Source organism: Syngnathoides biaculeatus, chromosome 4 (genome assembly GCF_019802595.1).
Source record: "Syngnathoides biaculeatus isolate LvHL_M chromosome 4, ASM1980259v1, whole genome shotgun sequence".
Lineage (NCBI taxonomy): Eukaryota > Metazoa > Chordata > Actinopteri > Syngnathiformes > Syngnathidae > Syngnathoides > Syngnathoides biaculeatus.
The window spans coordinates 32,510,348-32,538,340 of NC_084643.1; positions in this window are offsets into that span (position 1 = coordinate 32,510,348).

A 27,993-nucleotide genomic window follows, 5' to 3' on the forward strand; every position below is an offset into this window, starting at 1 on the left:
CTCTTTAGCTGCGTATCTGTGTTTGCCCACATGCACTTGACGACTGCCTCATGGCGCTCTTCACTTGTGGAAGGAGCTGAGAGGTCGCATGCCTATTTTAATTTTTTTTTTCCTTTTTTTTTTTTTTTAAACATCGTGTCAGGTTGTGGTAGCTTTTTGATTTTGTCCATTGCATGTACACAAGAATGACCTGCTAGTCTTAACTGAATGTTGGTTTAAATTTTTTGCTTTTTGAAATCCAGCTGCCTGTTTTCTGTGGGTCAAAGCAGCACAAAACCTCTGGCTGGCTGAGCCTCCTTACAAAGTTGGTGCAAACACTTACTGACAGTGTTTTCTTTTCTTTTATCAAATGTCTATTGTCAGTAATGAATGTATTTATTTGCAGTTCTGCCCTCACCTCTGGAAAATAATTTGCTCAAAGTGTGAGATTGGGGTGGAGGCAGGACACTTATTTTTTTTTAGTTTTGTTTTGAGGAATTCAAGCTGAGAATCAAAAATGCTACAAAACAGCCATTTACTGCATTCTGTGATGTGTTTTTTTTTCTTCTTCTTTAAAGTAAATGGTCAATATCCAATTTCTCAGTTAGACCTGAATGTCTTGAGTTTTATTTCATGTAATTCTCTGCGGGTGTGTGATCATTTTTTGGAACCCTTATATTGTCACAGAAAGCCTCGGTGAGTTTTGAATAGAGGCCACTTATTTTTTTAATCTCGCTCTCCCTGGGTGCTGCCATGCATCTGCCATTTATTTATCAAACACCCAAGCAACATCATCACTCACTCTCTTTCTTGGGATATCTTAAACCACTTGACACATCTTCATCTTTGACATGTTCCAGTTTTTTTTTAATATATATTTTTACCAAACAGATGGATATAGCTTTACTAAGTGCACTTTGTATGTTTTTCCAAACGGTCTCGGTCAGCCCGCGGTGCTCCCATCAATTCCCGCTTGACCGACGGTTCAACCTGTCCGCCCCCTTGCCAGTCGTACTTAATTTCTCACTTGTTAGGTGGAAAGATCATATCATATCTTTGTAAGAAAAGCTTTAAAATGACTATATACAAAGGACACAGGACCTTGAGGTTGGCTATTTACATAACTTTTCCCACTATGGTATCCACTTGGCATGTTGCCATTTTTTTTTTTCTGTTGACACAAGCAGAAACTACAAGATAGCATTTCTAGTAACTGGTCAACTGTAGTTTTAGCATGTTGGGAGAATATCATATGGATGACCTAAACCCATTTCTGCTGAGTCATTGGTTGACAAAGACTTCATTTTCTGCCAGCAGTATTATTCAACAGCAGCAATCAATTGTTACTCGTGGGCCTTAGTCGCTTAAGGTAAAGATTTGCATCCCAAACTTGTATAGAAAACACCATACTCAACCAAATCCAGTTTTAAAAATGAATGAATAGGGCCTCTGTTACCATTTGACCTCATCTTTAGTATTGCCGTTCATCGCTTTCTATCTCATATGCACAAACCACTGCTTTTCAGCTTCAACGCCCGCCGTATTTGCGAGTGTATCACATCGGTTTTGCTGTTTTACATTTCAGTATTTGCTGACTCACGCCACCATAATACCTCGGTTTACAGAAATGCACTCATACTCCATTACACCTCATTTTTTCCGTCCATCTATAACCAAATTGCGAGTTATAGCGCGAGGGTCTATTTTGAAATCTACATTGGTCTGCAGCCATTGCCAGAGACGATAAGCCGCTGAAAAGCATTAGTGACGCCACACGCCCGGAGTAGCTGCCAACGCTCAATAATGTATCAAGAACCACGCGGTTAGAAGCTTCATATGGTACATCTTTGGTCTTTACTGATGAATATTTAAACATCGTAAGCTCTCTTGCTTGCAGAACGCGCTTTCCACGTATAGGTTCTCACAAATTGTCTTTCAGCTCATGCAAACACGGCTTCCCAACGCTAGTTCACATGTGCACATCAGTATTTAAGGTGATTTCCTGTGACTTGCATGGCTTTGTGGGCAGCACCCAGGCTGGGCTCTCTCTGTTCATGTCCACTCACTCGTCAGAGAGCTCTCGTATTCAGGTCAAGAGCCGCCGCCGTGCATTGCTAAGGGGCTCGCAAAAACTCAAGTGTCATAAAAAAAAAAAAAAAGTGTACTACAGCTGACCTCAGCATTCATAACCTTGCAGTCTTAATGTACAGCATTGAGGAAAATAAACTGTTATTTTACAATCTTTTCATTAAAAGGTTGATTGAAAACCAAACCTGTTGACTTTTTTTTTTTTGGCCTCCAACAATTTCCAAATCCCAACTGCATGCTGGCTTTTTTTTTTTTTTTTTTTTCTTCAGCACCAAACCTTCAGGCTCCTCTAAAGAAAAACATCACAAAAAGCCTACTAGAAATTTTGGACTTTTTGATTTTACTCTGGTACTTTCAATGTTGGCAGGTGTGGCAACTGCCATTGAACGTGAGTTTCAATGTGTTAGATTCTGAATACAGACGTGTGTTTTTAATGGGTGTGCACATTTTGCAACCACAAGTTCATTTTTAAATCCCCACTCAATGATTTCATTTCAGTTAAGTTGTACAGGTATGGTTCACACTGGTGGGGTGCAAAAAAATTGTATTAAAAAAAAAAAGTATTTCAGGAGGGTGGCACGGTGGATTAGCTGGTAAAGTGTTGGCCTCACAGTTCTGAAGACCCAGGTTCAATCCCGGACCTGCCTGTCTGGAGTTTGCATGTTCTCCGTGTCTGCGTGGGTTTTCTCCAGGTACTGCGTTTTCCTCCCACATCCCAAAAACATGCAACATGAATTGGAGATTCTAAATTGCCCCTCGGTGTGATTGTGGGTGCAGCTGTTTGTCTCAATGTGACCTGCGATTGGCTGGCGACCAATTCAGAGTGTATCCCGCCTCCTGCCTGTTGGCAGCTGGGATAGGCTCCAGCACTCCCTGTGACCCTCGTGAGGATAAGCGGCAAAGAAAATGGATGGATGGATGGATGATTTTTCAACAGGGGTGTGTAGACTTTTTTTTTTTTCTTTCCAATATCTTTTGTTAGTTTGACAAACATATTGAACTGATATTCTGTTCTCTCATTCCATTCTTCATTTTGTTTAGATTTAGATCATGTGACTGCGTCATCCTCATGACTTTGCGCCACGAATGCACACTACGGCTGTTGTTCCTTTCATGTGACCTTTTGTGAGGATTTATTGTATCCAAACAGCATCCGAGTGAAATTGTTTTTGACGGTGCTTTGAGATGTTGGTCCCAAAATTCTCTCTTCCATGTCCAATGTGATTCCACATCGTTGACCCTAAATATTTGAAGTCGTCCACCCTCGCTATCTCTTCCCCCTGGAGCTTAACTCTTCCCCCTCTGCCCCTCTCGTACATATATTCTGTTTTACTTTGGCTAATCTTCATTCCTCTCCTTTCCAGTGGGTGCCTCCATCTTTCTAATTGACCCCTCCGTACAGGGCACTTAACCACGCCCCCTGAAGTGACGTCACGCCACGTGCGCTGACGTGAGACAAACAGTAAAAATGGCAAATACAATACATTCTGAACTGAGACAGACTCCATGCTTCTGATTTCATTCAAATCAACGATATATTATCGATTCTAAATACAATACATTCCTAACTGAGAGAGACGCCATGCTTCTGATTTCATTCAATCATTCACACGTAGCAATGTTATGCGAGCGGAGAACGTCTCATTCATTTATACGAGACGTGCATTAAAAATCAAATTTAGGGCATATCTTCGTGCAAACACAGTCTGGTTAAGCTTCTGGCCGCGAGCCGGCAAGAAAGCGACACGTTTGTGCAGTCCAATCATCGCTAAATATCGCTCAACAAAGAATAAGTGTGTCAATCGTTCACACGCAGCAGTGTTATGCTAGCGCAGAACGTCTCATTCATTTATACGAGACGTGTATTTAAAATCAAATATAGGGCATACCTTCGTGCAAACATATGTGTTCCGGTTGATATTAGATGGATTTAGTCGATGATGCGGTCTTCCACAAAGTTTGATCCATCGAAGGCATTTTTCGTACTGGGTCTTCAGTTTTGGAAAGGGTACGAATCGAACTCCACCAACTAGCCTTTCAGGATACCTGTCGTCACTATTACAAAGTCCGTGACTACACCTCTTAACCATATTTTTTGTTAAATAACCCAAATACGCGATAAAACGCTAACTAACCCTGTACTGGACCATTCAATGTTGTCAGAGAAAATGGCGGGAGCAAAAACAGGCTTTGGTCTATGCAGATCTCTGGCCTCTGATTGGTCAGTGACGCGGATTGCGCAATATCCACGGAGGGGTCAATTGTTCCTCCGCCTGCTCCCTGCTATTCACAGGGCACATCTAGGCAGAAAGATATTCACAGCTCCCAAGGGTTTGCGTCTCCATTGAGCTCCACATTCATGTTTTTGGATTAAGGAGTACCTGGAGAAAACCCACACAGGCATAGTTGAGTCCCACACAGCAAGGTTTTGGATTCTGTGATCTGTGCCCCAAAACAGAGAACTTTGTGGCATAAATGTTAACCACTATTCCACTGTGCTGTCCAGTTTCTACTTATTTATTAGGTAAATCTATCAAACCCCCATTGCTCGTCTGGATGGAATTTATGGACATGAAGTGAACCAATTGAGTCAAACTACAACAGCATTTTAATTTGATACGATTAGACTTTTTTTTTTAAAAATTTTTTTACGGTGGTCGTTTGATCTGGCTGGTTTTTTTTTTTTGGAATCGGTTCGTGATTACTGCGCTACCCTACTAGAAGGTCATAGTTTTTTTTCATGGAAAGATGGCACAGCTATTTTGTAACGCTCTTGGCCCACTGAGGTGTCACATGCTAAATGAACCCGAGTGGGGGGTTGTTGAGACACAATGGTCGTGGTGCCGATAGCCCTGCCACACCCAGCCCCCACCCGAGTCACCCCGCTCCCCTAATATCAACGCCAAGCCAACGCAATAGATAAGACGGAAATTGATGTGATTTTTGGGCCGTGGGTACAATTGCGGACCAAGCCGGCTTCTCGAAGAGAACCGTCTGAGGAAATGTCCTTAAGAGTCATCCCCCCTTCTTGCTTTTATTATCCGAGTGGGCCTTGTGAGCATGAGTGGAATTCACCAGGCTCTGCCCAGGTAGGTCCAGACTTGCCCCTGCTTGTCTCAGATGGCTCGTTATCATCTGTGGAATGTGGATGAGGGATGCCTGGCCTGCCCGTGATGGGCTGCAGAGATGGACAATGTCTGCTTGGAAGGGGCGCTCACACACACACACACACACATGTACACAGCCATTTGCAGGGGGCCCACACCCATCTTTATCTCCAGTGCCAGATGACCTCCTCCTTTGTCCTGATATTGGGCAGACGGGCCCTGGCCTTGTCTTGCTCACGGGCTTTGTGTTACTCTTTGACGTGCTGGGTTTGTTTCATCTTGGGGAGAGTTCCATCAAAATAGTGGTACCACCCAGATGTCTTGTGGTGTCAGCATTATTTGTTCTTTCAAGAAAAAAAATAAGGTTCATGATTTATGGGGGGGGGGGAAAGGCATTTTGACACATTATATGGCAATAAACAACATGATCGTGAGGCAAGTTCCAGGGATGAGTATTTTCCGCTGAGTTTTTTCACCTGAAAGTATAATTTTTGTGAAACGTGTAAATCCGTTGAGAACAAAAAAAATTGGGGGGGGGGGGTACGGCTTGACATGGGGCAAGGGTCTGATCAAGACCGGCCGCTAGCATTTATCGACAATGCTCGTCGTGAAATTAGCGGAAAATGACATTGCTACGTGTTTGCATTAAATTTGGTGTTTATAATAACGACAGCATTCCAATTTCTGGCAGCATTTTGGCGGTATTTCATCGGTATTTTTACTCTGATGTTAACGTTTCATAGAGAAGCATAGTTATAACTTATTGACACGTACGCAAATGTTATCGAGCGGTCTGCACGTTTGCCAGTACGGCGAAAGTCTTGGAGCGAAAAGATGAAGATCGTGCCAGGGAAATTGTTAAAAACCATGGGATAAAAAACTGTTTCAAATTGGCATTGCATGAAAAAGTGTAACCGTGCAGATCGGAACGAAAAATGTATCATGTCTAACCAAACACATGCAAAAAGTGAACGTTCCCGGCAAAGTGCTGTGCAAAAAATATACAGGAGCATATCCAGCCCAGAAAACACAAAGGTAAGTTGGATGTAAATTTCTCAAATATTATATAATTCATAACTGTTAATACAATTTAGACCTATCTGTGGCACTGGTCCTGTAGATCATGCATTTTATTGCTCACTTTTTTATTTCATGATCTCTCTCTCCCTCTTATATATCTCTATAGATATATATATTTACAGTATATACACACATGTATATAAACAAGTTACTTGTGTACTTATTTCTGAAGTATAACTTGTAAGTGCAGTAGGCTACCTGATGGGAATTTCACTCAGTCCACATTTTTATGTCTCAAGTTTGGCAAAATTATTTTGGTTGTTTGGACTAATATTTTAAGTTTTCAAAACTTTATGATTGCCCTGTATTTACACTGTTAGAAGTAACCAGAGATCACCATTTAACAGGGCGTTTATTTAAAAAAAAAAAAAAAAATGTTTTTTGTTTTTTCCAAATTGGTCATTCTCATCCCTGAAGTTCAAGTCAAAATTGAATCTTGCTGTGAGACATGATTTTTCCCCGTCAATCGGTGAATGTCACTGAGGTGTTACGCAGCTGCAGCTGACAGGTGAGCTGGAAACTGCCGCCGCCGACACGAACCACCAATATTCTGTTGTATTTCGGTATATTATTTTGCTAGGAGAAGTTCCATAACTTCCCAGTTGGTCTTATAAGGAGAAGCATGGTGTAGATTTTAAGTTAGAAAATGTGGAATTTTTGCCATCTTAGCTGTAAAGTGAATTGGAGTTTTTTTTTTTTCCGAAATACGGTTTACATTTATCCAAGATGAGTGCTGAAAAGACATCGCTGTTTATTTTTTACATTTGACATCATTTTTAGCATGTTGACGTGGTCTTTGGGCTGGCGTGGCTATCTTAGAGAGCCTCGTCGTCACCAGTAAGCGACGACCTGGTGTGATATATTCTAGTTACTGATATATTTTTTCTACTCGTTGAAGATGCTAGACAAAGTAGTGTCTTTTTTTTTTTTTTTTTTTTTGGGCAGTTGATAGATGAGATGGGCGTGGCTTCACACATTCGGCGGTACCGCCCACAGCACTTCAAAGCAGAGAGCAGGGCCTCATTTTATATACTGTTGGCATTTTTTTTTTAACCATTTAAATTTCTCAGGGTTGTTAGTGACACTTTTCCTCTGCGTCTCAAATTGAAAAGGTATATGTCTTCATTTTATGTGGATTTTAATGTTACCTCTTTATGGGAAAAGATCACAATTGTCACACAAATCCGTTCACTTCTCTCTCTCTCTCTCCTGTTTTAAGGACCTCCCGTGACGCCTGTCACACACGAAAGATTCCAAGCATTCTTTCATTTATTTTTGATGATTTGATGCACATCAATAATTTACGTTAAGGTGTATTAATAGCATTCACTGATGGTGTAGTAGTTCCTTAACCTGACTTGGATGCACTCCCACACACTGGTGCTATGTATGTGCCTGTAAGAGTCACTAGCGACCAACCTAGGGTGTTGCCGACTTCTCGGTTTAAGTCCGCTGGGATTGGTCCAGCTCCCTGTCATCCTTAACACGATAATTGTTCTGATAGAAAATAGATGGATGAATGGAGTTAGTGCCTGCATACATTTTATCATCTGATGGAGAAGAGAGGGATTCCAGTTCCTGGTCTCCTCTTCCGTCTCCTTGGGGAGAAGGGCGGGGGGTGCAGTGTGCCGTCCCACAGGGCCGACACGTGTCCCGGCACAAAAGCACTACGGGCAATGTATATTTATCTCCATTTGTGTTGTGTTACATTGATTTTTCTTTGGCCGTGCAAGCGTGCGCACACGTTCAGTACAGTAACCCCCACCCCCCCTCACTCCCCCCACCCCAGTGCCCCGTCTCATTATTTCAACTCGCACAGATGCTTCCCCCGAATGCGCCGGGCCTCATGTTTGGCATCAGCGGTACAAGGATTCGCTCCCTCCCTCATCAATAAGCCATCAGTATCGATGGACGGCTGAGTACACTCCGAGCATCAATATCTGATTTAAAATTAAGGGGGTGGGTGTCCAAGGCCTGTTTGCCAGGTAAAGGCATGAAGGCAAGGCCAACGCAGGGCAAGGCTGACTGAAATGCTTCAGATATTCCTCTGATGTGATCCCATGAGAATTGTGAAGCCAAAGGTCCAAAAGTGCAACAAACGCAGCTGACGTGCTCAACTGTACACGCTACAGCGTTCCTGGCACATACATAGACCTCAAGTGGTACTCAAGCACCTGCCCTTTTGACCTGGATGAAAAAAAGTGCTGTTTTTGCCATTTTTTTTCATTCATAAATATTTGAAATATATAAAAAAAAAGACTTTCTCTGTGATCAATTCCACACCGTCGTTTGATATTTCAGTTGTAGTTATTTGAGTCCTCGGGAGAGCTGCACGTGCTCTCACGTGTGCTCGCTGGCAAACATTTAACTCGAGTTTGTGATTTCTTAATCCTTAACATTTATAAAAGCGTGTGTGCACTTGTGCAACCAAAGTTATCTCAGTTGTTTACCTTAAATTCTTGCTTCAATTTTTTTTTTCAGTTGAATTGTACAAGATATAGGTTAATTAATAGTGGAGAAAGAGAGGGGGTGGGGGTGCTGACAGAACATTTGGACTGCATTAAAAAAAAAAATTCTAAAAATTGGGTGCACGACTAACAAAAGGAGAGCAAAGTGAAGGATTCACGAGGAATTGGCAACATTTATGCTCAACCTGTATGTTTTATTTCAACAAATACAGCTTATAACTGATTAAATTTAATATAATAACAACACAATTGATAGCAAAGTAGAAGCTATGGCTAACATCAGTGCCTTTACAGTGCTAATGCTAGCTTCATATCGCTAGCATTATTTTGTTGAAGCTGGATAGTGTTCTTTGTGGTGTGAGCAAGGGTGAATACTTCAAATGAGCAAGCGATAGTACAGGACTAAAAATGTGAATAAGCAGCGGAGGATCAGGAAAACAAATTTGGATGTACTAGAAGCAAGAAAAAAATAATCCACACACAAAAAAAGGCAGTCGGTTAAGGAAAAAAAATATCTGTGAATGCAAAATCTTGAAACTTTCAGTCCATGTGACAATGTGGTGCTAATTTTTTTTATTAAAAATGTAAAGAAAAAAACGGTGTTTGGACGCATTAATGGCATTTGCATTCATTTCAATGCGGAGAGTTGGTTTGGAATCCGCGTTGATCCAAAGCTTGTGCTCGGATCCCATCTTCTTGTCACACGGTGAGGTGTCGCTCCAGGATGGAACACAAAGTACAGGAGGCATCCATCCATCTGGGCGTTCTTTCCCAACTTCTGCACCAAAATAAAAGGATTTTCTCTCTCTTTTCTGTTCTTCAGCCTGAATTGAACCCGGATTGATGAGTCGCCAAGTACTTGACAGAGAGAAAAGCCCAGAAAGCCAACCCGAGCGAGATGAAGGAGAAAAGGGGCCCGGCAGGTGGTGGGCACCGGCGCTGCTTCAGCCCGCCGACTCTTTTCAGCTGGCACACAACCGGCCGGCCCTGCTTTCCATCAGAATATTCCCCCACCCGCCCTCCGCCTCGTCCCCCCCCCCCCCCCCCCCCCCTTGAAAGCATCAACGAGCAGAACAGGCTTGGGCCGGAATAATGGGATCTTTTCTTTTGCGCCTGTGCCATGTGTGAGGACGCCAACAATGGGCCGGAGCGTGAGGGAAAATGATTCAAAGTGAGGTTTTCACCTGCTCTCTTCCAAGCCCGGTTCTGCTCCCTTTCACGGCATGCTAATGCCAGTTCATCTTCTAAACACTGCTACTGTAGGCGCTCTCTCTCTCTCTCTCTCTCTCTCTCTCTCTCTCTCTGTCTCTCTTTTCTCTTTCTCTCTCTCTCTCTCTCTCGATCTCACAAACTTAGGTCCTTATTTTCTCTTCTTTTGTCACGGACAGTTTGGATGATTGTGCTGCCAGACCTCCATTTCGGTAATCACGCTCATTATCATCATTAAGCCATTTTCAGAGCCAAGAATAAGTGGTTGACTGGCTTTGTGCGACACTCTGCATTTTATTATTTTTTTTGCCACACTCAATGAAAGTTTCTATTTTTGTCTCTCCCCCCCCCCCCCCAGTTAAACATGTACCAGCTGTTCAGAAAATTCTCCCCCTAAACACCGTTTTCCATGCAAATGCTGTATTTTAGCACTTACCGTTATTCCCGGGCTACAGAGCGCACCTAGTTCTAAACCTCGATACACAGAAAGAGTTTAATGCTAGCGTTAGCGCGACGCTAGTGTTAGCGCGATGCTACTGTGTACCGAAGCTTATAACCATGTGTGCTAATGCTAGCGTTAAACTCTTTCTTTGTACCGAGGCTTATAACCAGGTGTGCTAACGCTAGCGCCGCGCTAATGCTAACGCTAGCGCTGTGCAAACGCTACACCGCATCACTGCATAAACCGCAGCGTTGAAAGCGTGTGAAGCAAGTTGCGGCTTGTAGGCCGGAAATTACGGTAATAGGGCATGGAGCCATATTTGATACATGCCTTAATATAAGCCAGTCGAATCATGTGATTTGTTGCAGCCAACAAGTGGAGAGGTTCTGATAACACTGAAAAGGTTATTTTTAAAAATGTCACACTGACAGTATTTCTCCAGTATACTTCTCTGTCATTATTACAAATAGTATTACCAAGCCCCTCTCTTACGTTCTGTAAACACTGCACTGGTTATAAAAAGTGCACACACCCCTGGTCAAATGCCAGATTTTTCCGATATAAAGAAAATGAGAAAAATGTTTTTCCACCCCAGATGAGACTTATAACTTGTAAAACCTGATTGAATCTAATTTGTTTTCAAGAGAGCAGCTAAAAATAAAGAACTGAAATCATGTTTGCACAAGTGTGCACACCCTCTTCGCACTGAGGACAGGCCTGTGTTTCAAATTACCCAAAGTTGAAATGTGATTCAACACACACCCTGCCACCATTTAAAGTGCCTCTGATTAAACCCAAATGAAGTTCAAATGTTCTAGTTGGCCTTTCCTGCTTTTCATGCAGAAGCCTGAAGGCTTTGTCCTAACACATAATTCATAATTCCCCTCCACCTCGGGTCGGGCGTCGTCTGAATTTGAGCGTTCCCAGTCCTAATTCTGGCTCTTCTATTCCATTTCGCGACACAAGATTTTTGTGCATTATGTCCCAATTCAGTTTGATGCTTGTTTGACTTTCGGTGACGTTTTATCTCCACGTTAAGCCTGTAATGCGACTTTCTTTCATTTCTTTCCAGTATGGCAAAGTAGTTTATATTTGACCTTTGCTTGTCATCAGCTCTTAACGCTTAACGTAGAACTTAACTTTGAAGACCAAAATAAACACTAGAAACAATGATTGCAACCCGGTATTGAACTCTCTGTCTGCCTCAGTGTTGGCAGACGCACATTTGATTCCCGACCGGCCCGATTGACTGAAGTTCCCCGCAGTCCAGGCTGAAAGCTCGGAGCAGGAGGGAGCTCGTCAGACTTCTGCACGTCATCAAATCTTCCTTTCTTATTCCAAGTGTTGTACTGACATGCCTGGTTATTTATTTAGACATAGTTAAGGCACTTTTGTTCGTCGCTGCCATTGGGCACAAGGATGTCTCTGTGCAGGTTCTTCTTCATACGTTTTTGTCACTTTCTTCTTCTTCTCTCGGTGGACTACGGGCATCAAAAATTGAATTTTTTTTTTTTTTTTCATTTGAACAGTTCCCGGAAAAACGGAATATGAGTCCTGGTTTCCATGCCAAAACCCAAACCTACCTCCCCCCAAGGCACCAGTCACAATTTTTTTTAATACCATAAAAACTGGCATTATAACAAGGGTGTGTAGACATTTTATACCCACTGTACATGTCCTGTCACAGAGAATGAAGAAAACACACGTGACTATTGTTATATTGCCTGTCTTCATATTTTTGCTCCACCATTTGTGTTCAAACGCTTCTGGCATTTTTATTTGTTTGCTAGCATTCAGGAAACGCTTAAGTGTAAATTATTTTTGTTTTCTATTTAATTTGACAATAATCATCAACTGGGAGTGGCACCAAACAGTTTAAAGCCTCTTTTCCGAAGAATTGTTCTCAGTCTGCCAAATGTAAGGTGAGTTGACTTCATTGGTACCATTCAATGCACAGAGCTTCATTTTTTTTCCTCGCATATCAGTTAAAAAAAAAAAAATGGCCCAATCAAAGGCAATTCTGTATTGGTACCAAAGTTATTTTTCATGGAAAGAAATTGAAAAACAGAGCTCGTGCTTACTCTTTAAGGTCCCAGGGTCATTTGAAAATGAGAGCGAGTCAGTTCGTGTGTTTCCGCCATCGGTAATTGCATCTCCGACGTAATTCAATTAACAGGAGTGTTGCATAAAAGGGGAATTTACGGCCCGCATCAAAGAGGAGCACGGGTCAAGGTGTCCTCTGTAGTTGTGATCTGTCTTTTTCATGCAAGTGCGCGCGAAAACATAAACAAAGATGTTCTTGAGCAATCCGGCCCGTTGGCATGTGTGTGGCCTGAACTCATTGGGCACGCTCATCTCCTCCCCTTTGCGCTGGTTTTGTCCGCGCTTGTGTGTGGTTCCAGTTTCAATTCTCCCCGGCGCTCAGTGAATTAAAAGGTGCCCCCCTAATTTATCATTCACAGCCTCACTTTAATTGTTAATCAGAGTCTGTGTATAATCCCGATGAAACGCTCGCCCGGCAGGCCCCGGGAAAGACGGCAATTAAATTATTTAATCGCCGCTCCGCTAATAGATCATTTAATAACGTCAGTTATTAGATGGCGGGCGTGGGGGTGGTTGTTAAACAAAGCGGCAAGAAAGGCAAAGGTAGGCGTTTGTGATGAGACTTGTGCACAAACAAATTGCTTCTTTGGCGGTCAAAATGCTTTAACTTGGAAGCCACTCGTCACTTTAATTGCGACACATTTAAAGCCCTCGGTGGCTTTGTGTGTGTATTCTTCCGACGGGCTCTTTTAAAAGCGCCTCGTGAACGGCTTCGCTCGCTAGCCGCGACGTCACGGTCACACACGCAATTGAATGAAGCCCGAGACGAGATAGCTAGAAATGCGCGGATGGAGCCGACCACTCGGCATCTGCGCCATAAAACTGAAACAGAAACAATCAAGTCGAAATGAGAGGTGTGTTTAAATGAAACTACTGTCTTCAAATGATATTGAATGTGAGAGGAAAATGTCCTCATTTAAAACAAAACAAAACAAAACTGTTTATGAATCCAAAAAAAAAAAAAAGTCCCCCATTGTGGGCTTCCGAATTCCCAATTTTGAATGACACTGGCAAAAATAATTTTAAACTACAGTATATGCATTTCTCGAATGATGATCAGCAGGTTTTATTTTGGGTGCGTTCACTTCATAATGTGTCAAATATTTACAGTTGTTTGTATTATTTCATTTCACTTTAAATCAGTCATTTAAATGAATTTCTCCATCCATCCATTTTCTTTGCCGCTTATCCTCACAAGGGTTGCGGGGAGTGCTGGAGCCTATCCCAGCTGTGAACGGGTGGGAGGCGGGGTACACCCAGAACAGGTTGCCAGCCAATCGCAGGGCACATGGAGACAAACAGCCGCACTCACAATCACACCTACGGGCAATTTAGAGTGTCCAATTCATGTTGCATGTTTTTGGAATGTGGGAGGAAACCGGAGTGCCTGGAGAAAACCCACGCAGGCACGGGGAGAACATGCAAACTCCACACAGGCGGGGCCGGGATCGAACCTGGGTCCTCAGAACTGTGAGGCCAACGCTTTACCAGCTGATTCACCTTGCCACCCTCACTTATTCATTTAAATTAATTTATTTTATTTGTATTTTTTTATTTTGTGTACGTTCACTTTTAATCATTCATATGTGTAGAATATTTAGAAATGTTTGTATTTTTTATTTCACTTTAAATCATTTTTTAATTCATCTTATTTGTATTTTTCAAGTTTTTTTAGCATTTCATTTTAGATTAGTGACCTAGTTAAGTACATGTAAATGGAAAAAAAAGTTTAAAAATCGTTCGAAATTATTTGTATTTTTAATGTACATTTCATTTCAGTGTAGTTAATTATTTGAATTAATTTAAAGGATTTTATTTCATTTATTGTTCTTTTTTTTCCCTTTGACTGATATGGCGGGTGTTTTAGATTAGTCAAATACGAGAAATAAGAAAAAAAAAGGATTTTTCCCAGATTTGAATAGTTTATTTAAAAATTGACTTCATAATAATCTCCTGAATACCGATTAACATTTAGATTTTTCGCCCTGTGGAGATAGTTGAAGTATCATTTGTTGACAAATTTTGGATGATATCTCTCAATCAAAGTAGCTTGACTTTATTTCCTCGCTACAGTATTTCTTGATGTCTTTTTTCGCGACCCGACCTTTGAGTTCTTCCGATGTGAGTTTGTCAAGCATTCCACGCGTCCTAAAAGTCTCGAGTTTTCAGAGACAAAAGCGGAATGAGGCAGTAGTAGTGTCAGGAGGGCACGGGGGAAATCTCCCTCGCGACGCGGCCAACACCCTTTTTGCCTCGAAGCCACCAGGGTGCATTGTGGGAAAACGGGTCATTGGCGGCCTCACCCTTGGGAGGAGTCCTTCATAAGCATGCATCCTTTTTCAAAGAGTTTTTCAATCCATCAGATATTTAGTTTTCCTCAAACTCTTTTTACTATTAATAAGACTTTAAATGCTCTTCTCTGATTGGCTGTGAAAAATCACATGCTTCTACTCCTGCCTTGTAGTGAAATGCATAGCCTCCACTTATAGTATATTCAAAATCCAGTTACCAAGTATAGTCCCTTTGGGCTACAAAGGGTTTACAAAGTACCGTAATTTCCGGCCCATAAATTGCGACTTTTTTCACGCCCTTTCAACCCTGCGGTTTATGTGGTGATGCGGCATTTTTGTGTATTTTTTCTAATGGCTGCAAGGGGGGCACTCGAGCAGAAAAGGTAAGAGTGAGACCGAATATATGTGCCGAGAAAGTGACTTTTACCGTACGGCCCTGCGCTAGCGTGTTATTGGTCTGTCTCAGTGATTTTTACCGGCCGTTAGTGCCGCGGCGGCGCTAGCCCGGCGGCACTAGCATTAAACTCTCAATGTACCGTCTTTGTTTGTAAATATCTTGTTTCAATGTCAGTTTCAATGTGGGCACTTGCGGCTTTTACACGGCTGCGGCCCATATATGTACCAAATGGTATTTCCTTTACAAATGTTCTAGGTGAGGCTTATAACCAGGTGCGCTCTGTAGGCCGGGAATTACAGTACTCATGTTGTACACTCAGCCGCTCAGCGCTAACAACTTTTAATTGTTTTCATGGTTATATCCCCTTGTTCATGTTATTTATACTCGTCGTCGCTGTTTGGTCAATTTCAGGTTTTTTTTCATGTGTGGCGACAAAATGTCATGAAAAATTAAAAGAGGTGGGCCAATACCCATTTTGAGTATGCGTACTGTATAGATAGATATAGATTTGAGAAAAAAAAGACCGACATTTGAGTTTATTTTGAGAGACTTTGGCAGAACGACCCAGCTATATGGAAATTTAAGAAATTTAATAAAAGAAATCGCTCATTTCAATGTAATGAATACACTATGATTGTTTGGCGACAGCTTACCTATGACCTGAATGTGGACAAAAGAGGATTTAAAAAAAGAATACCGTAATTTCCGGCCTATAAACTACGATGTTTTTCACACGGTTTCTAGCCTGCAGTTTATGCGGTGATGCAGCCAATTTGTGGATTTTTTTTTTTCTAATGGCCGCAAGGGTGCACTTGAGCGGAAAAGGTGAGGATGATACCGGTGGAATATATGTGCCGAGGAAGTGACTTTTACCGGTCCGGCCCTGTTAGCGGTGCGCTAGCGTGTTACTGCCGTGTCTCGGTGACTTTTATCGGGATGTTTTTTTTTAACTGTTCCAGTTAGCGCGGTGCTAGCGTTAAATTCTGTGTACTGTCTTTCTTTGTAAATATCTCGTGTTTCAATGTGGGCACTTGCGACTTTTACACAGCCGCGGTGTATGCATGAACCAAATCGTATTTCCTGTACAAATGTACTCGTTGAGGCTCATAAATAGGTGCATTCAGTAGGCCGGGAATTACGGTAACGTGATATTAATAGATGACATAAAAGTGCATGATTAGGAAGTCTCCATTGGAATTGGAATTTTTCAAAAGCTCAATTTTAAGCCCCCCCCCCCCCCAAAATAGTTAGGGTTAGGTTAGGAATATGAGTACCTGCACACATGTTGCCTGGTATATTTCTCTACACTAGAATGTGGTTTTGAACTCCTCCAGGCAGTGACGTCGAATGGGGTCATATTTCGCTTCTAATAACGTAAGAGCCGAGCCTGACCCCGCGCTCAAGAAGACACCATTGCTATGCTAATGCTTACGCAGCAATTGTGCCAGCATTGTTCAGTGAAAGCTTCCTTGAGCGTGCGTCCGTGCCTTTATCTGGGAAGGGGGGAGCGCTTGGGTGGGCGGAATGAGTGTAAATGCACGCGTTTGTGTGTTTATGTGTGTACAGTGTGCGGAATCAGATCGCTTCTCGGAGATAATGGAAGACTCGGGGAGTGAGTGGCAGGTGCTCCTTCAGCCTATCCCGAGTTTCACGTACCTAGCGCCGCTCGCTCCGTCTCTGCCTCGTGGCGATTGGCCGCCGGCGAGGGGAGGATGCAAGAGTGTATGAATAATTGAGGGGATAGCTGGCGAGTGAGAGGCAGAGACGTGTAAGGCGACCCTTTGGCCGCCTTCGCCGCAGATCCATGTTGAACGGAAGCCCGGCTTCAACACTAATGGGATGTGGGAAATAGCCAGCCGAAAGCATCTCTGTTCAGCCTGCTCACAACAATATGGCCGTCAATGCCACTTTCCCATTGAATTCAGCAGTAGTAGATACTGTCAGATACTACAGTAGTTGTAGTACGTGGTCAGCCAGGGTTCCAAATTTGCCGAGCTAATGCCGTATGATTGACAGAAAACGGCGAGCAAGCCACAAGGGCAATTTGACACCGAACACAAATTATTTAATTGATCGTCGGAGTCTGAAAAAAGGTTTATTTTGAAAATCAGTCGCATCCGCCTGTGCCTCAGTGCAACAACTCCAACTGCTGCTCGTCATCGCGTGCCGCGCACTCATGGCGGCTTACATTCAAGTGGCGGTCGCGCAAATGCTGAAGAGACACGCACGGACCTCTGATTTTCCTTCAAATAAATTGAATCACATACAAATAACAAGACAACAAAGAATATTTAGAAATAAGCAAATAGAGAATTAATAACACTAAGCTTGCTTTGCACAAAGACAAAAAAAATGAATTCAGCTACCGCAATTCCCGGCCTATAGAGCGTACCTCGTTATAAACCTCGGAACACGGAAAGAATTTAATGCTAGAGCTGCGCTAACGCTAGCGCCCCACTAACGCTAGTGCCGCGGTAGCATTAAACTCTTTCTGTGTTCCGAGGCTTATAACCAGGAGCGCTGACACTAGCGCTGCATAAACCGCAGGGTTGAAAGCGTGTGAAAAAAGTCACGGCTTGTAGGCTGGAAATTACGGTCATCATATCACCCTAGTGAAGGCCTTTTCTTACTAAGTTTTTGTGTGCGTTCACTGTGGAGCACCGTGCAGGGAAAGAGGCGCTATAGTGAAAGCTTTCCCACATTTGGTTGTCTAGTGGTGTAGCAGGAAGTAGCATGTATGTATTTTCCACTGGTTGGTCGTTTACTGTTTACACTCTGGAATGACTCCGCCTCCTATTGAAAGTGCAGTTGTTGTTGTAGCCAAGTACGACGGTCGTTATTCCGTATCAAGGTCCAGAAAGTGAGCCACATCGGCCGGGTCGCTCCACAGGTGTTCCATCGTCAGCGTGGTCGGTGGTTTGAGCACATTTGAAGAGATGATGCGTACCGTGTGGGGGTGCAACGTCACACAATGGGGATTTATCAACGGTGTTGTTGTCGAGTCGACGCTGATAGTTGTTGACCTTGTGACACTAGCCCGAACGGAGTTGCGGGAGTTGTCTTTCGGCTTCAGCTACAGGAGGCAGGGTAGCCGCCCAACACGATGTTGGGTTTGTAGCCGGCGATCCCGTCGGCTACGGCGGTTCGATGGATCGCCGAGAGGCCGCGCCCGTAGTCCTCTGCATCGACGGACGTCCGATGAACGCACTGCTCGATATCTCGGACGGTTTTGCGCAAGGCTGTGAGGCACGCGTCTTGCCTCTGATGTCACAGCGACGCCACTTCCGAGTTGAATGATTTTACCCAACCGCCATACTCGTTATAGAGTCCCCGCAGTACATTCAGAATGAATGGGTTGGATGACGGCGTGCTGTGCACTGCTAAAACCCCGAAAAACAGGGCTTCTGTTTAAATGCACATTAATTACGTGTACTGTTAAACGTTTAGTAATCTAGACACTACACTTATTTTTGAGACTGGTAATTAGGGTCAATTAATGACCATTTTCCAAACACATCAGTTTTTCATAGTCAATAAAACCGCCGACATTGATTCCGCATCTCGGACGAATCCCGGTGCCGCCGTTATCCTATTCTAGGGTCTTCCATTCACTTCTCCCCACTGGAATTTTGCAAAAACTTTCTTGCAATGGTGCCATATTCCCCGGCTTTCCCTCCTTTGTGCGTACATAGCGCGAGCGTGCACTTTAATTCAAGCGAGGGTCAATTTGAGGTTGCTTCGCACTTACCCTTCCATTCCCGTAAGACCTCGACATTCTGCAGCTGTGCGTGCGTGTGTGTGAAGAAGAAGAAGAAGAAGAAGAGGAAGAGGAAGAGAGTGTGTGTTTGTGTGCGAGTGGGTGAGCGAGTGAATGAGTTTTATGCTCCCCTGGTTTCTTTTTAAGAATGCCCAAGGAGCACAAAGGAAGAGGAGATTGTTGCCATGCAGGCTTGACCCTATTCAGCTCGTGAAGGATGTGGAGTGGCTCCGCCGCCGCCGCCGCCACCGCCGCCCTCGGTCCCGCTGTACGCCTCTGATGGGCACATCGGAGCCTTCAAAGGCGAGCCGGCGCATCACATATGCTCGGGCTACGTTGCCATGGTTTCCGTGGGGGAATGTGGCCGGGCAAGTTGAAGCACATCTCTGGTAGTTCCACCCTGCCTGGCAGCCATGGAGTGTGTGTGTGTGTGTGTGTGTGTGTGTGTGTGTGGCAGGGAGGGTGGGGGCTAATTAGGGCTTGTGTGGGGACGCTAGGTAAAGACACACAACACACACGCACACACACGGAACCAGGTCTGGCATGTTCCAGTCGCAGCGCTATCTCAGTTCTCCCTAGATGTTCACACAAATGAAGTGTGCAAGATGTGTATCTATCCAAGACTGAGGGGCGCAACATCTGTGCAATCGATTAGTGCAAACATTTGGGCTTCCCCCGCGTGTGATGCCTTGACAATGCGACGCGCGGAATTAGCATTACATAGTCAGGATGCTAATGATTATTGATTTGGTTGGGGTGTCGATCATAAGACCCGCCGCTCTGGCGTTTCTTATCGCGGTGTCGTTGGTAAGTTTTACTGAGTGACCCACAGTGGTGCCTTCAGATGTGACTTGAATTGCTTCTGTGACCACGCTTGTAACTCAAAACACCCATATATTGGTATTTGGGCCACCAGAGGGGAGTATAATACTTTCCTGCAGACACAAACGAAGATGGTTTCACGATCACTGTAAGTCGCTCAGTAAGATTATGTAATATTAATTAATTTCTTGTAAGGCTGAACAAACATATGCCTGTGGATATTGTGAGATTGTCTGTCTACATGTGTTGCACCACCATTTGTGTTCAAATCGCATTGCACAAAGCAATGATTCTTACAGTGTGGTACGAGTCTCACGAGTGATAGATCATCATCATAATAATAATATTATGATTATATAGTATAGTTTTCATCATAATAATAGTCAAAGGCGACACGGTGGCTCAGCATGAAAGCGTCGGCCTCACAGTTGTGAGGTCCCGGGTTCAATCCCGGCCCCGCCGTGTTCTCCCCGTGCCTGCATGGGTTTTCTCCGGGCACTCCGGTTTCCTCCCACATCCCAAAAAACATGCAACATTAATTGGACACTCTAAATTGCCCCTAGGTGTGATTGTGTGTGCGCCTGTTCGTCTCCATGTACCCTGCAATCGGCTGGCAACCAGTTCAGGGTGTACCCCGCCTCCTGCACGTTGACAGCTGGGATAGGCTCCAGCACTCCCTGCGCCCCTCGTGAGGATAAGCGGCAAAGAAAATGGATGGATGGATACACTTACTAAGGAGTAATGGCGTTCAAGCCGAATTTTTACTCTTGCTGTATGTATACAAGTCGTGGCTTGACGACGGGAAGTGGCCTCTTTGACTGCGAAAGCAATAAACGGCAACTTCATTACGGGCTGGCCGAGCATGCGCTCGGCTAACACGGAGGCAATAAGTGGCCAGGCTATAAAACCATCAACTACCTCGAGGGGGGGGACACGGAAAACCATGTGGTGTGCGCAAATATACAGAAATTGATTTTAGAATTGTCACGGTGGGTGTGTGTACACCAGATTAAAGGTAGAATCAGCTCTTTTCACTTCATGAGTACATTGAACAGCCGCACTAAAAACTGCAATCCATGTCCTTGCATATACCAGCAGGACTTGTCCTTGCATATACCAGCAGGACTGGCCCCAGGCTTCCTCTGTGACCTTTTTCCCACAGTCTTTGAAAGGCAGTTAAGCGCTTCTTTGATGACATTTTTAACCTTGAGGGAATCTCCCGAGCCCTGCGGGGACCACGTGATGTTACACTTGTGCCTTCTTCCCCCATCCCATCATGGACTTTTCCCTAGTAGATAGTAGCGCAGCCTTTGGCCCCGGTGGGCTTCGAGCTTCCCCGTAGCCTCTACTGCACGGCAATGCACGCAATCAACGTTGACCCGGCCCACCTTGAGCCTCCGCGTTTTTAGTGTAGTCAGCAGTAAAGCGGTAATCAGTAATCAGCCTACGGGTGTAAGCCTCTCCCCTTACTGAGTCGGGATGGATGCGGGTTAATCGTTGCTTTGCCAGCGTCGTGCTCACACAGGCCTCCGCTGTTTGAGCGGACAAGCGCCTTCAGGTTCTGCGGGTTTTGCGCAGTCTATGAGTCACAGACGAGTGTCGGAAACATCACGGAGTCGTTATTGTACGTCGAGGCCATGAAGCGATTGCGCCTTGGGCATGTGACACTTAGAGCTTGGAATCATCGCTGTCCCTTTTGGCAATGGAAACGATACTGACGCTTGTGGGATGTGTGATGAGCCAACCGTATTATACAAGCGGGGCTTGTTGACATTAACACCCGCCAACCTGCCCATTGTGGGCGAATGTTCACTTTGGTGGGTTGTATTTTGACAAATTATTGTCGTGACCTCCCTGATTGATTATTCCTGATTGAGAACAGATCCAGTGATGAACTATTTGTATGCGTCCAGACATTTCTCCGCCTTCAAACTCTTCTGTGTGAATCTCGACGACTTACTCACCAGATACACATGTAGAGCCAGTTGTCCAAGACAAGCGGAAGCGAATTAACAGTCCAATTTTTTATCGGCAAAAACATCGATTTCGGCATTAAATATGGGTCCTCTTATGCCAAGTGTCTCTCATTTTTCCACGTACATTCATTTATTATCACCTTCTGAATGTTTAATGGTATCGGAAAACCTCTGGGCGTCGTGCTATAAGATGTATTTTCGTGTCGTCTCCAACCGACTTAGCATTGAACAATGCTTTGTTTGACTGGCAGTATGGCCAGTCACGTGACTTCGGTGCACGACCTCTATAGTTTCTTGTAAATATGATATTAAATCCATGTAGAAATGTTCCATTAAGCAGCGAAAAACACGTCCCAATAAGCAGTCTTACAACAAGATGCATTGCGGCAATAACCAGTCAGTGCACCTGCAGCAATTACATCTGCTGTTTCCAGTCAAAAGCATTTGAAAGAGGACTCGGGTGTCATTAGTGTTTCCGCAGCAATCTCCATCACCCTCACCCCTTGTTCTTCCTCCTTCCCTCGTGTTATGACTCCCCCACCCCCACCCCCGACATCCCCCTCATCTAATCCAGCCCAGATCCAGGGAAGTGCTGCTAAATGATTTATTAACAAGATGATGGAATTATTTCTCGATCATCATTCACGGACATTAATCCTCCGAGTCCTCAGTTGTGACACCGTTACATGCATTCATTTGCTGCACAAATAGGCGTTCACCGGGCGGACATTTACCGGGGTCATTATTACCCCCCTCACCTTGGCTCTCTTTCATTTAACACACCGCACGGGAGCGTGGCACCTCGCCGCCCGGGCACATTTAATCACAGCGTCTTCGCCGCGGCCCAAGGCCGACTGTGCGCCGTCGCGCTTCCACTCTTTGACATACAAGGTTAAATGCAGGGAGGACTTGTGATGCTTTCAGAACGCAACGTTCTTTTTTTTTTTTGTGCTGAGGGCAAAAAAAAAAGATTGGAGGCCGTAATATAATGTTTTCTTTTTTTTTTTTTTCTTACAAAAGCCAGTGGTAGCCATTTAGCCTCAAGGTCCGGAAGAGGCTTGGATTAAAATAGATAATGTGATGATATATCTATCCATCTATCCAATTTCTATGGCGCTTGTCCTCATTTGGGTTGCGGCTAAGCTGACAAGTATCGCAGCAGACTTTAGGTGGCTTTGGACTGATACTAAAATAAACAAGCTGGTGATCGTAATTTCAAGGATTTTGTGCAACCGGAGCCAAAATGTTCTTTTTGCCAGTGACTGTTTTCTGCTCCTTCGTCCGCCATTACTTTTGCCGCATACCTGTGATTGTTTGCCGCCTTTTGACGACATTTGGGGCGGGCCTGCACGCCCGCAGCGCATTTGCAATGGATACATATCTGATTTATATCTGAAAATTAAAGAGTCCTTGGTCGGATAATACAAAAAAAAAATAAAATCAGAATTAGACTGTTCACATTGGCATGGAAAAATCTATACATATTTCAAACTGGGCAATAAAAAAACTGAAATTGATCTGCAGCGTGACCCTTAGGTGATGTTACATCGTACTCCGCTTACCAGTAAGTAGACAATTCAACATTTGCACGGCTCTGTGCACTGCCGAGTGCCACTCGAGAGTCAACAAAATGTAGATATTTCTTTTTACGAATGTTTAAATTGAATTAGCATATGTACATACTGTAACTGTAGGATATATCAACATACAACATTTACAGGTGCTTCTGTGGCAACGTACCATCCCACAATATGCGTTTGTGAACTTTGGGAGCAGTGTAGGTGCATTTGTCTCCAACGGACTAGTCCGACCTGTCAATGACTCGTACAATAATAGCCAATCAGATAGCCGCATTGTCTTCACCCCTGGCTTGACACGCCCCTCTCGCCCTATTGTCCCACAAGCAATGCCGGTTGTCAGTAGCGTGCGCTTGGAAAAGTTAATGTTACGAAGAAAATGGTCCTCAGATGCACTTGGGGAACGTGCAATATCCTTCTAGGTTACAAGGGGGCCGAATGATTCATTTTCCAAAGCCTAAAACACAGTTGACGAAGTGTCTACGATGGATTAAGGCTTGCGGAAGACTGCGCGTACAACTAAATGTGGACAATATCAACAAACACAAGGCTGTATGTGAGAAGGTAATTGAAGTAGAAGTATCTTCTTTGAGTTTGATTGAATTATGATCACTGCTTTATACATTGCAGGAGAACAACTTTCACGTTGTTAGCGTATCATTGACCTACTTTATGAAGTGTGTCATGTTTTATGCCGAAGAGTCGGGTTAGTGATACGTAAATGTGCGATGTCATGCAAGAGAAATGTCTATTTGCCTCTTTGTATCACATCAGACATAGCAGTGGGTTTGATTACGAGCCGAGTCAAATGAATACATCCACTCACTTAGAAAGACTACATTACAACGATATTACTTGTGATCTTTTCAAGTAAAAAGTACTCACCCTGCTTTACATGTGCAGTACAATTCCACTATTTTATCCTGTTGGATTTCAATACGAATGTTTGTGAGGCGTCAAACATTTTTGCATCGATCACCAACGTTTCGCTGTAGCTCTGACATTGCGTCCTGCTCCGTCCAAAATCTTAATTCTGTGTACATATCCTTGCGTGAAATAGTTGAGACCTCTCTGTAGAACAAGTGTGACGCATTTGACAAAGAAACATACCCCAATATTATCTGGAATACGCGATAGAGAATCCAGTTCAAACCTGTTATCTTCAGTCGCCATTTTAGAAGCTTGTGGGACATGGCTAAGGGGGCGGAGCTTAAGATCGCCATCGGAAAGGTCCATTGTTGCAGTTCGAGGTCTCCGTTGTCGTATTTTGCACTTCATAATGCGTCACAACCTTTCAATGGGAGACAGGGCTGGACTGCTAGCAGTAGTACTCATACCCTTTTACTCCAAAGCCATGCTGTCGTCACACGTGCAGAATGTCACTGGAAGCATAGCCTGCTCCAAAACTTGGTCTATTTCCTGGGTTTTAAATATTTCATTATCCTGCGGGAAAAAGGCACGACAAATAACACTTAAACGTCATCGACATTCACTCAGATTTAACAATTTCACGAGGTAACAACCTACTGAAGTACCAACGAATGAATAGAAACTGTCCAGACTATAATGCTAAAACATAAGGAAGAAATCTTGCAAAATATGAGTAGCAATGACCACTGTGGTTCATCTGTGCTATTGTACAATAATAAGCACAGCTAATTATTGTACATCATGTACATCATCATCATGTCCTGTCGTGTGACTGTTTTCTGATTGCTAGCCTCCATTATCACCGTCGCGAGATTTCTCATCCCCTCGTAGCGGGCAATCTCCATCTCGTCCTTCCTTTCTCGCCACTCCTAAGGACCCTCTCGGCTCCCGAGCGTCTTCATGCCTCCGACAAGAGCTTTGTAGTGAATGGAGGAGGGGGGAGAGTCCCCCTACAGGCCCGTTAACGTGGGCCGCCATTATCGCCTAGACTAGAAAGAGCGTCCGCGCGTTCGGGGCAAAGCAGTCGTCATGACGATTATTTTGCACATGACGCGGTCTCTAGGAAAAAGGAGAGCGTGGGGGTTCTGCCCCCACCCCCCCCACCACCACCACTTGAACATCGCACAACGTGTCACAACCCACATGACTGTCATTTCAAACAACACATTGAAATATGCCCAGCATGTTTACAAACATTTTTGTCATTTTCGTTTATCTCCACCAAGCACAAAACTAAGAGAAATTATTCCGCCAACTACAACAGAACAACCCAACGAGGCGTCCGGTTAAGCAGGTGTCGTTTCTACGTTGCTGTTCAATCTCCACGGTAGACGATTTCCTCAGGGTAGTGGCTGCGGCAATGAAGGTTGGCCCGGCGGTGCGAGGGGACAGTCAGGAGACAGATTAGCCGACTTCAAGCTCGACACGTCACTGCTGAGTAGTAACGCTGACCCATTGGATTAAAACCCTACTATGTAATAACTATTGTACCTCAAACCCTGTTGACTTCTTCCTCCTCCTCGCTCGACTTGTTTGCTACGTTAGCGACTCATTTTTATGCAGATCAACTCCCTTTGCGCTGACGCGCTCTGGATCTCCGCTTGCTCAAAGCGGGTGGTACGGGTTCATTTGTCTTTGTCAGGCAGCATTAGTGCCACGAGGGGCAAGTGTACGCACACACACACACACACACACACACACACACACACCTTCACACATGTGCATTTATACACAGCGGACCCCGGTCTGCCATCGGGAGGAGGCGGGGAGGCAAACCTCGCCTTAGCAAGCCAATGAATATAGATCAACCAACTCCTCTCAACCACGGAGAGCCAGAGATCTCGCGTAGCCCTGTGGGACGCCCTTCCCCTCACGCCTTCGCTGGCTCCATTTCTGTGCACGCCTTGAACAAACATTGTGCTGTTCCGTGCGCTACGCGGTGCGCAGCTATCGTGTTTTCTCGCCGTAGGCTTGCTTGCTGTGCTTCCTCGCTGGCACTTTAATACACCTGCTCATTTATTAACTGGAGGGGGGGGGGGCTGCTACGCAATACTTAAATAGCCTACTTTGCTGCTTTATTTATGTATGCATGCAATAGTTTGTTGAGCTTTTATCAAGGAAGTTCTGTCCGTGTGTCTGTTTATGTATGTCCATCCATCTTGTTACCCATTTTTATCTCTAACTTTATCACCCTATCTCTTTGATTATGACGAGAACGAGTGAAAGCACATATTGTGGGTGTGTGTACTATGTATTATTTGCCAACACGTGGGCCAGCGGTGGCACGGCGGAGATGTAATCTGCCCTTGTGTATTGTTGTGCTCTATGCTTGCGTGTGCCCAATCCCTACAAGCATGCAGCAGGCATGGTAATCTTCTTGGAGAATTACAGAAAAACAGCACTAAGGTCAAAGTTGTTGTTTGGAAATGATGCATTCTGCCCCTTTATACAAGTGCGCTGTGTATTATCTGCTATTTTTATGATGCAACCTCATTTGTTTCATCACAGCTGTGTCTTGTACCATCATCACCTATCCATCTTCATCACGTGTTGGACTAAAACGAGGCGCTATTGGCAACATAAATGGTGTGTCAGTATGTACAAAAAGTGATATAACGTCTTACATATACGCTCATTAGATTTAAATGACCCAAGGTGCTAATGAACGCGAGCTTCTCTGCAATCGAGAGAAGGCTGTTTAGTTGTAAGAGTCTGTGTTAAATTCCAGGCTGCGTTCTGTTATCAAATTGCTATCGGTCACTCACATTTGAAAAATGTACGGGTGTGATCCACCAGTCATGCCCGCAGATATAAAGTTGTGGGTGTGTGTTCTGTTTGTAATTATGAGTGTACCCCTTTAAGAGCGGAGAGGAGTGCTGTCAGGTGAACTAGGAAGTAGAAGGAGACCGCGTGCTTCCGTGTTGAAAAAAAAAAAAAAAGACGTCAGGTTGTGGTTCACTGCGCTGGATCGGTTTTCATGTGCGCTGAGAGTGTGCGACAAGTGCGCAATTGCACAGTGGTGCAGCTTAGAGGGAACATTGGTCAAGACTACCGAAAAATAAGCGACGTCTTTCAATATCTACGTATTACTACTCGTGACAAATTTAACGCGCGTGATTTTTCGTGCTTGACTGTGCAGATTTGCGAGTACGATGGCGCGCGGGCACATAGGCGCCCGTTAAATCACAGTGACTGTTGTATGAACTTCATGTTCCATTAAATAATTTTGTATAGTCAGAGAAACGCAGCCATTAATGTTTACCGTATTAGAGTCAAGACGCTCTTTTTCCGACACACCAAAACAAACGTCGGTGACGCACGGTTAGCAATGTTTTAAGTGTAATTATTTTCGGAGAGACCGAGCTATTTTCAACATTTTTAGGCGGGTCACAAATTTGTGAAAATAAGATGTTGTTTTTTTTTGGGGGGGGGGGGACTTACATTAACCAAGTATGGACAGACAAACGATTAGTATAGTGGTACACAGGCCTGACTTTGGTACGGGAGGTGTGGGATTGATTCCCGCTCAGTGATGATGTTGCTGTGCCCTGCAACTGACCACTTCAGATTGTAGCCTGCCTTTCGCCTCAAGTTAGCCGGGATAGGCTGCGACCCTTGTGAGGATAAGCAGCTTGGACAATGGACATGCACGAGTGATTTATTGACACAATTATTGGTGGGAATTTGCATTGTCTTGACAAAACTAGTGGCACGGCTCAAACCCAACCGGTCGGTGAAGCAACATCAGACTACTGTAATTTCTCGAA